This window comes from Micromys minutus (assembly GCF_963924665.1).
Source record: "Micromys minutus genome assembly, chromosome: 13".
Lineage (NCBI taxonomy): Eukaryota > Metazoa > Chordata > Mammalia > Rodentia > Muridae > Micromys > Micromys minutus.
In genome coordinates this window covers 54,452,901-54,463,555 of record NC_137982.1, presented here as the reverse complement: position 1 = coordinate 54,463,555, position 10,655 = coordinate 54,452,901, and positions in this window count along the sequence as shown.

Here is a 10,655-nt window from a genome sequence, read left to right as displayed (position 1 = left end):
ATTCAAAGGTGTTAACACTTGGGTTAAAACAATAAGATTTTCTCTCCTGTTAGTATCCTTTTATTCATTTGAACAGTACTAAAGTATACAAAGTCTCTAGTATGTGCTCTTTTATGTGTATGAAGATCATTGTGACTTTGTCACAATGCACACCTTCATAGGGTTTCTGTCCAGTGTGAATTCTTCCATCCCAGTGAAGATGTGTTCCATGTCTTCTAGAATTTTGACAATTTTCTTCAATACTGTGGTCTTCCCAGTAACAGCCTACAGCAGTGAGATTCCTGTAGGTCTCCAGCATCACATCTTTGTAGAGATTCTTAGTGTATGGATCCAGCAAAGCCCATTCTTCTCCAGTAAAGTTCACACGCACATCCTCATAGGTCACTGACATTATGGTAATTGAGCATTCTCTCTCCATGTAGCAACTTCAGATCTTGTCAGAGCTTTCTTCTCAGTACCCAGCAGCAACAGTTATACCAGAAAACCTCAGAATCACTCAACTCCATTCAGTTGCAGGGAACCTGAAGCATGAATTTCAGAAGAACCCTCCTCCTTTTCCCCAGATAGCATTTTTAACAAATGGTGCTAGTTCAAATGGTGATCATCATGTAGAAGAATGCAGATCGATCCATTCTTATTGCCCTGTACAAAGCTCAAGTCCAAGTGTATCAATGACATCCACATAAAACCAGATAGATACACTCAAACTTATAGAAGAGAAAGTTAGGAGGATCTTTGAACACATGGGCACTGGGGAAATTTTTCTGAACAGAACACAAATGGCTTATGCTCTAAGTTCAAGAATAGACAAATGGGAACTCATAAAATTGAAAAGCTTCTGTAAGGCAAAGGACACTGTCAATATTACAAAATGGCAACCATCAGAATAGGAAAAGATTGTTGTCAATCCTACATCTGATAGAGGGCTAATATCCAATATATACAAAGAACTCAAGAAGTTAGACTCAGAGAATCAAATAATCCTATTAAAAATGGGGTACAGAGCTAACCAGAGAATTCTCAGCTGAGGAATACCAAATGGCTGATAAGCACTTAAATAAATGTTCAACAATTTTATTCATCAGGGAAATACAAATGAAAACAACATAAGAGAGCAGTTCAGGTTGTGTCGCTCTTGGTCACTGCAGCAATAGCTGTAGGTGTTGGGACTGGGATAGCAGGAATTTAGTCACTTTCATGACTAAATATAACAAGATCACTTCCACACTCAACAGCAGGTTTCAAAAAGTGTCTGAAATGTTGCTGACTATCCAAAAATCAGAGAGATTCCCTGGCAGCTATGGCTCTTCAAAACTGACAAGGGCTGGATATCCTGACAGCTAAAGAAGGTGGCCTTTGCCGTTCCTCCAAGAAGAATGCTGCTTCTATATCAACCAATCCAGGATGGTGAGGGATAAAATCCAGGAGCTACAATCAGACATATAGAATTCCAGGGAACATGAGACCTCCAGTTTGTGGACCTTCGAAAACCCTATATGGAAGTGGATACTCCTTTTTGTAACCCCCCTTCTAGTTATCTTTCTGGAGTTACTATTCGCCCCCTGCCTTATCAATCTTGTCTCTATATTCCTTCAGTGACAGATACAAAATAAATTTCTAACCAAACCATTAATCAGTTCCCGTTACAGGATTACAAGCCACTGTCCAAGGAGGATCCTGATGTTAACGTTTACCAAGCAGAACATGCCAATGGTGAAAACCAGCTACACCCCTATGAAGCCCCAAGACAGCAGGAAGTAGCCTAAGAGACCCAACGCCCCTACTCCCTTTTCGCCATTGGCCCCCCACCTTTCTCTCTTTTTATAAGAAAAGGGGAGGAATGTTGGCATTAGGACAGCTCCTACCCCCAGCGATGGCACCACTCACAGGTGACAGGAACTTGGCACATCAATTGCCATGGAAACAGCCAAAGCATTCCCAGGAGATATCTTCAAAAACCCACCTTCACCTGGGAGCAAGTGATGTCACTACTCCTATAAAAGACCAAAACCCCTCCTCCTTTCTCTCTCCTCTTCTCTTCTTCCCTTGACCCTGACCCCTGTCCCATCCCTGTTCTATTACACCTCTCCACGTGGAACCATGTTGGTTGGGTGTGGTTTGTCTGGGCATGAGCCGAGAAATTGAATTAACAACACTGGCTACAGGAAGAATTTGGGGACAGTATGGTTAGCCTGGGCAAGTCTCTGCTTTCTAAGTCATGAGTCATATTTGGTACGACAGCAAGCCTGTGCCTAAGCACTGACACTGTGGCAGTAACTTACAGAACATTGACATTTCTGTCCACCTGGAGTAAAATTCTGAAAACCCTCTGCTCTTACTGCTTCTGGAGTGCACCCTCTGCAGGGGAAGCTATTGGAGGCACTAGAGTGAAATTTTTATTTTAATTAAGCATAGTCTTTTATATTCTCTAAATAAAAACAGGACCCTTAACAGGAATGTTGCTCTTTGATGAGTCATAGCATGTTTAGTCAAAAGAGAAGAAGCCGTCGGGAAGAAAAATACAGAGAGAGTTTAGTTTTAAGAACTTGCCTCCGTGTTAGCCCAGATGATGAAAGCTGGTGAAAGTTAAGATGCTCTTGAAGCCTAGTTCTGGACATTATACAGTCATTTACCCCTCAGTGACAACCTGAGAGCTTGGAGCCTCAGGGTTTTCTGGGTGCTGGCTTCCTGCGGGGCCATGTTTATGTTGTAGAGGAAGTTCAGGCAGTTTGGAAGGCTTTCAATGGTTCTGTTGGGTTGAGGATTAATGAGGTTAAATTAACTGAGTCACTAAATGCACATTTTATTGAGGTTCAAGCTGTTCAGCCTATTGCAGTTAATATGAGTAGCCCAGAATGCTGCCAGTTAAATGGAAGTTACACATCAGGGAAGCCAGCATCATTAAGACAGGAAGACAGCAATTGTATTAGTTTATTGAATTTATTATAAGGGCATCTTAATTTTTTTGACACGTGTCTTTTTTTCTTTCTCCAAACTGACATTCATTAGGGGATTTTATTGTTACCTAAGGCAGGATGATGATCTTAGCCGGAACTTCTTTCCTCTTCGTTTTAGACAAAGTGCTAACTTGAGATCCATGAAGTGGTGTCATTTTCCTTCTCCTGAGAACAGTATCTATAGGAAATACACGGAATAGATGGTTTTCTGAGTTTCTGTAGCACCTGAAATGGCAGACGCCAGAAACGTAAGGCAAACTGGCATCTCCTCACTGATTAAGCATATATTATGCACTACTGTTCAGGCTGGCGCTATGGATAAAATGTTCTAGCCTCCCCAGGTTTAGTTTGTCTGGATTCTGCCTTCACATATAGATATGCACTTGAGTGTGCACTCACATATGTATATGCTGGACTTTATTGTTTCTTTCAGTGCATCCAAAGGGCACTACTGATTGACAAAAGTCATTTCAAGATGCTCAGAAAGAAAACGCTTATGCTGTAGAATAATATTCATTTAAATTACTGTTTTCATTTTAGGTATCATCTCAGTGCATGATAAATGGCAATATTATCCTCTGCTAAAGAACACAAAACACAGGCTATGCTAAGATTTCTCTGCAAGGTTCTGTGGGCATCTCATGACACATAAAGTTTATTTCCTACCTCATTTCCTGTAGATGAAACTATCACATTAAATATTTCATTCATTTTTTTTAGGATAGAAATAATAAGATTGGGAAAACAGTGCAGATAATATGTGTAGATAAATCAGATATATACCCAGACACAGATATCATACACATTCACTAGACAGACAGACAGACAGATCTGTACATGCACATGTGCGTGGACACACACACATACACACACAATTTAAGTGGAAAAGGTAAGGTACCAGGAGCACTTGCCTGGTACCAGGGCTAGGGTGAACATGGCTTGCTCTCTCCAGCCTTTAACTCAATGCTGAGCTGAATCGGAAGTAGAGCTTGGCCTTTCCTGCTGAGATCAGGGCACTGAGAAGTGTTTTCTAGAGGGAAGGAACATTACAGTTGCCAATAACCACCATGGTTTTATTGTTCTTGCCGTTTCTCTGTGGCTATTTTCCAATAACCCTCCAGCTGAAAGGCACAAATGGTGTTTAATACTAGTTTTCATTAACTGCCAAGTGCTCTGTGGGCTCTTCAAGGAATATGCTGGACTCTGAGCCTTTAGGCATTTTGCTTTAAGGAAGAGAAAGAGAAAGGGGACAACATTAATGTGGTGCAAAGTAGTATTTAACAGGATTTTTTTTGTCTCATTTTTTTAAATTTTAGCATTATTTTGGATATTCTTTCTATTCATTCATTCATTCACTCACTCATTCATTCATTCATTCATTCATTCATTTTTCATTCATTCATGTTACAACTTCATAGCAGCCAGTACCCCACTTCTAAGATGGGGAAGGTCTCTTCCCAAGAACCAACCCATCCTGGCACCTGAAGTCACTGCAAGACTAGGTACAACTTTTCCCATTGAGGCCAGAGAAGACAGTCCAGTTAGGGGAACAGGATCCACAGGCAGGCAACAGAGTCAGGGTAGGTGCCCAGCTGTAGCTGGTGAAGAACTCACGTGAAGACCAACCTGCACATCTGCCTCATATATACAGGGGACCGAGGTCTAGGTCTCAGATGCTCTTTTGGTTGGTCATTCATACTCCGGGAGCCCCAGGGACCAGATTAATTGACTCTGTTGGTTTCCCAGTGGAGACCCTCTCTCTTTCCCTTTCCCAAGTCTTCCACAAGACTTCCCGATAACAATGCTACCTGAGTGTGAATGAGACAAAGAACAGAGAGGCATGAGGTAGAAAAAAATTGGGAAAGACTTTGGACTATGGTCATGATGTATGAAGGGAGAGTTTTGAGAGGTAAAAAATGGAAGGTTAAGTGTAGAAACCATAAACAGAACCACACCTAGAACTTGGGACCATGAACAGAACACACCTAGAGATACTTGGGAGACCTAGAAAAGATAACTGGCTCATTGAGATTGCAGGAGGCGTAGTGGAGGTCAGTTAATGGAAGCAGCGGCTGTTGGTAATGCACACAGCAGTAGATATATTGAGCATCTGAAGGTTCGGAGCATCAGTGCCCTGATCCACATTTCTTCCTGTGTCTTAACATTTTAGTAAAACATACATATCAAAATCATAGAAGTATGTTTTGTATTCCCAAGAGTTTATCCATTTCATCTATGCTGTTCATTTTGTTGGGGTACAATTCTTCTTAGTGTTTCATTAATAATCTTTCAGATTTCAGCACAGTTGGCAACATTCCTCATTCCCCTTCTAAGTTTGGTCATTTCAATTGTCTTTCTTTTCTCTAGTCTGTTTTGCATGTGTCTGATAATATTTAAATCTTTTCTGATAGTCAAGTGTTAAACTTTCACTAAGCTTTTTGATACTTTTCTACTCTGTGTTTTATGTCTTTGATTTTATAAATCAACTCTTTCCTCTCACTAGCTTTGAATATACATCTATCTTAAGTTACAGTTATGTCTCTGGCTAGACAGCTTTTCTGTTTTCAATGTGTTTAGGTCACTAAGTGGATCTGCTTCTGGGCTTTGGAATCTGTAAGTTTCTGAATATTACACTTTTGTTTCCATTTGTTTGATTATTTTCTAATTTTTGTTATAATTTTTTCAGTCCATTTGTGATGATTTGCATATGCTTGGGCCAGGGTGTGGCACTATTAGAAGGTGTGGCCTTGTTGGAGGAAGTGTGTTACATGAGGGTGGGCTTGGACACACTCCTCCTAACTGCCTGAGGAAGCTCAGTCTGTTCCTGGCTTCCAGATGTAGAACTCTCAGCTCCTCCTGCACCATGCCTGCCTGGATGCTGCCATGCTCTCACCTTGATGATAATGGACTGAACCTCTGAACCTGCAAGCCAGCCCCAATTAAATGTTGTCCTTCTAAGACTTGTCATGGTCATGGTGTCTGTTCACAGCAATAAAACCCTAAGACTCCATTGTTGGTTTAATTTCCAGCATTCTATAATGTTTCTAGATTCATACCTGGTAAATTGTAAATCCAATTTATTGTAGGGCGAGAAGATATCTTGTCATAAACCTACTAACATCTGTTGATGCTTAAATCTCCTATACCCAAGCAGCCAGAGTCTTTTTGTGAATTGTTCAAATTGTAACCTGAAGCCAGAACCTAAAAAAGATTTAAGGCTGATAGCATATGTAGACTCAGAGGCTGTACTGGCTGGTTTTGTGTCAACTTGACACAAGCTGGAGTTATCACAGAGAAAGGAGCCTCAGTTGAGGAAATGCCTGTATGAGATCCAGCTGTAAGGCATTTTCTCAACTAGTGATCAAGGTAGGAGGACCCAGCCTATTGTGGGTGGTGCCATCCCTGGGCTGGTAGACCTGGGTTCTATAAGAAAGAAAGCTGAGCAAGCCAGGGGAAGCAAGCCAGTAAGCAACATCCCTCCATGGCCTCTGCATCAGCTTCTGCTTCCTGACCTGCTTGAGTTCCAGTCCTGACTTCCTCTGGTGATGAACATTGATATGGAAGTGTAAGCTGAATAAACCTCTTTCTCCCCAACTTCTTTCTTGGTCATGATATTTGTGCAGGAAAAGAAACCCTGACTAAGACAGAGGCTTAAGGAGTATATATGTTAATAGAATCTTCTAATTGTGGCTGGAGCCCTTTTAAGCATGCACCAGAGCTGGTCAAAGTGCTACTATTATTAAATAGATTAAAAAAATTAATCTCTCAATATTTTGAGTGCTTTCTCACTCAGAAGGCATTTTATTTCTACTAACACTTCAAAAATTTCACACATTGTAATTTTGTTGTTTTCTCTTCTCTTCTTCCCTTTAACTCCTCCCAGATCTGTCTCTATTTCAATAACTTTATGTCATTAAAAATTAGCCCATAATGTCTAATCTACTGCCCATATATCACCATCAGTCACTTTTTCTTCTCCCCTACCACCCCGCGTGTGTGTGTGTGTGTGTGTGTGTGTGTGTGTGTGTGTGTTTGTGTGGTGTGTGTGTATGTGTGTGTGTGTATATGCCTGTATGATATGTGTATGTATGTGTTGTGTGTGTGTGTGTGTATTCACAGAATTGGGGCACTGGATACAAACTATCATTAAGTTTCTTTGTCAGCTATTTTAGTGTAATTAGGAAGATGCAGTTCAATGAGAAACCTGTGAAAAATGTAAAGACAAGCCAGGTGTGTTGGCACACATCTTTAATCCCAGCAGTTGGGAGGTGGAGGAAGGCAGATCTCTGTGATTTTGAGGCCAGCCTGGTCTACACAGGAAGTTTAAGGACGGCCAGGGCTACACAGAGATACTTTACTCAAAAAAAAAAAAAAAAAAAAAAAAAAAAAGACACCGTCGTTGTATTCTGAGACATGACACTGAAGACTGATTTCTGGTCTCCACACACTCACATACATTCATGCACATACACCTACACATGTGTGTAACTATGCACACAATACACTCAGAAGCATTTGTTCCTAAAAATATATCAAAAACAGTAGTTTAAATTACAATGACAATGTTCTTTGAGATGCCTAATTATTTTATTAAATTTTTTAAAATATTACTTGAAATTGCTGTTTAGCATTCTTTTGCTTCAGCTTTGGAAACTCCTTTGAGCCCCTTTCAAGGGCATTTCTACAGTTAATTAAGTCCTTGAGCTTCTGTTTATATGGAAAAAATGAAATTTCATCCCATTTTCAAGGAAAGTTTGACCATTCACAAGATAATTGATATTTTTTCTCAGTCTTTGCATTTTGATTCATTACTTTCTGTCTGACAAGGTTTCTGACAAGAAACCAGCTGATAATCCAATTGAGGATTCTTTATATGATTAGTAGCTTTCTTTCTACTGCTTTCAAGATTCTTCTACATTTTAAGGGTTTAATTATAAAGAAAGCAGTGGAGGAGGAACATTGTGGATGGAGAAGTCTATTCAGGGAGGCCCAGGAGGGGGACTGGGGAGATAAGGTGAGGGACTTACTGGGATAAAACACCCGACAAAACATGATGGTAAAGAAGGTATACCTAGCTGTGTAATAATGGCTTGGCTATTTGGGAATAGCCCACTCTGTCCCCTGCATGATTTTAGGAACCTTCTCACAGGGGACAGGGAAACAGAGACTGATACAACAAGCCTGGCTGACAGCAGGCAAGGGGGTTAGTGGACCCCAGGAGGTAGCCAGCAAGGGCTTTCCCATTCTACTTTTTGAAGGGAGGTCATTGAATTCAGACGTCTAGCCTCCAGAAACATTTAAAATATTTCTCTATCATTTTCTTTTTTCCCCTCCCCCTTTTGACATGATGTTCAATATGCAGCATATTTGAGAAAATAAACAACTATAATATGACTGTAGCTATAACTAAAGGATTTTCTTCCATGTTTCAGTAACATCTGTGGCTAATTAGTTGTTCTGGAAAAAGAGCCAATCCAGGTGGATATGGCTTGCTTCTGCCTCAGTATGGATATTGAGAGTTTTACTGAGATGTTTGAGGTCTAAAATCAATAAGAAATAACTGAGTGAACAAGTAGTTGACTCAATTAAATTTTTGTTTAAAAAAGATTAGTCTAGATTGAGTAGAAACAAAATTAAACCTGAAAGTCTGCTTATAAACTTATTACACCAGTGGGCTGGAGAGGTTGCATTGTAAATGGGAGTTTTAGATAATTTAAAATATTTTATAAAGCGAACTTGGCAGGATTGTAAGGCACCAAAGAAAAACAGAAGGAGATCCCTCTACTAGGCTCTGAAGTTGTATTCCTAGATGGTTAATGGTGTCATCAACTGACAGAGTGAATACTGGAGCAGGACTAAGTATGTCAGAGAACAGTGATCTGATCATGTTTAATTCTAGAAGGCCGTGGACGTGGAGCTAGAGATAGCACCAGCCAAAGCTCAGGCCCCATAAGGATACTTTGTTGACTAGTGTGTCTGAGGTTAGGCTGAGTGACAATAGCTCTGACGACTTCAGAATTAATAACACCCACTGTCACTCTCAAAGTGCTTTTGTCTAAGCAGTAGCCCATGTATTTACTGTGGCTAAAATGAAGAATTCATATACTTGAAACCTCACAAATTCTTGGAGCTATGTTTTTGTTCATTTCCCCTGCTCATTTCCATCCTTATTTTCAATCAACAATGCCTTAATTTTTTTCTTTAAAAGCTTCATATTGCTAACCTTTCATTTAAGTAGGTTGGTTTTGTGGTGGGTTTCTGTAGATATCACTTTGTTATGAAATGATAATCAGATAAGGATACTGAGAAGTGTATTTAGGCCATGAATTCTGACACTGTGTGCAAAGATAATTCATGATAATAATGAAATGTTGGTAGATGCAGGCTGGAATTATGACAGCCACTACTGATTATAAGGATCTTTCTCTTCCTCCCCCCTCTCCCCCTCCCCCACCCCATCTCTCTCTCTCTCTCTCTCTCTCTCTCTCTCTCTCTCTCTCTCTCTCTCTCTCTCTCTCTTTCTGTGTGTGTGTGTGTGTCCATGTGAACATTTCTGAAGGTTCTATTGATAGAGTATTAGAGAAACTGTATTACCCGAGGATTAAAGTCATTAGTGAACTCAGAGTACAAAGTCTGAGAGAAACTGCATTTACTGTTGGCTTAGCCACTGGATTATAATTTACTGCAATCCATATGTGTTGCTCATAGTTTATTTATGTGGATTAAAATTTGTCTTTACTATCTGGGCCAACTTGATTTGAGTTTTGGTTAACTAAAAACTTCTCAGGTATAAACTGTTGTGCTGTATGGATGAATTTATATTCTCCCTTTGAGGTGGTGGATAGGTTAAATAAGGCATCTGCTATTGATTGAGTATTGACAAAAGACCATATATTACCCTTTCTGCAGTTTTTCTGTACAGATTGGAGGTGAAGCCCTGTGATTTAAGGACTCTCTGAGTTAAACAGAAATTGAAAAGACACACATAGAACCTTCTGGCAAATATGCAGTGATGCCTTCAGAGAGTCAGCAACTATAAAACGGTTACTAATATGGCCTTGGTAAGGTGCCCATCTCCTGGCACCAGGAGATCCTGGTTCATTAGTTAACCATTACTTATTTTGATCTTTATTCTTTTATTTTTATTAATCATTTTATATGTTTATATTTTAAATAATGTCCTCTTTCCAGGTTTCTCTTCCATAACCCCTCCATCCCTTACTCCCTCCCCTTTGCCGTCATGAGGGTGCTCCTGCACCAACTTACCCACTAATGCCTCGCTGCTCTTTATGCTGGGGCAGCAAGTCTTCACAAGACCAAGGGCCTCCTCTCCACCTGATAGCAGATAAAGCCATCCTCTGCTACATATGTAGCTGGGACCATGGATCCCTCCAGGTGTACTCTTTGGTTGGTGGTTCAGTCCCTGGAATCTCTGGGTGTCTGGTTAGTTGATACTGTTCTTCCTATGGGGTTGCAATCCCCTTTAGCTCTTTCAGTCCTTCCCCTTACTCTTCATTGTGGTACCGAGGCTCAGTCCTATACTTGACTATGAGTATCTGCATCTATATTGGTAAGGTGCTGGCAAAACCTCTTTGGGAACAGCCATATCAGCCTCCTGTCAGCAAGAACTTCTTGGCCTTGGTCAGGAAGCACAGTCTCTGGATGGCTTTTCCTTCAATCTCTGTTCTATTTTATTTT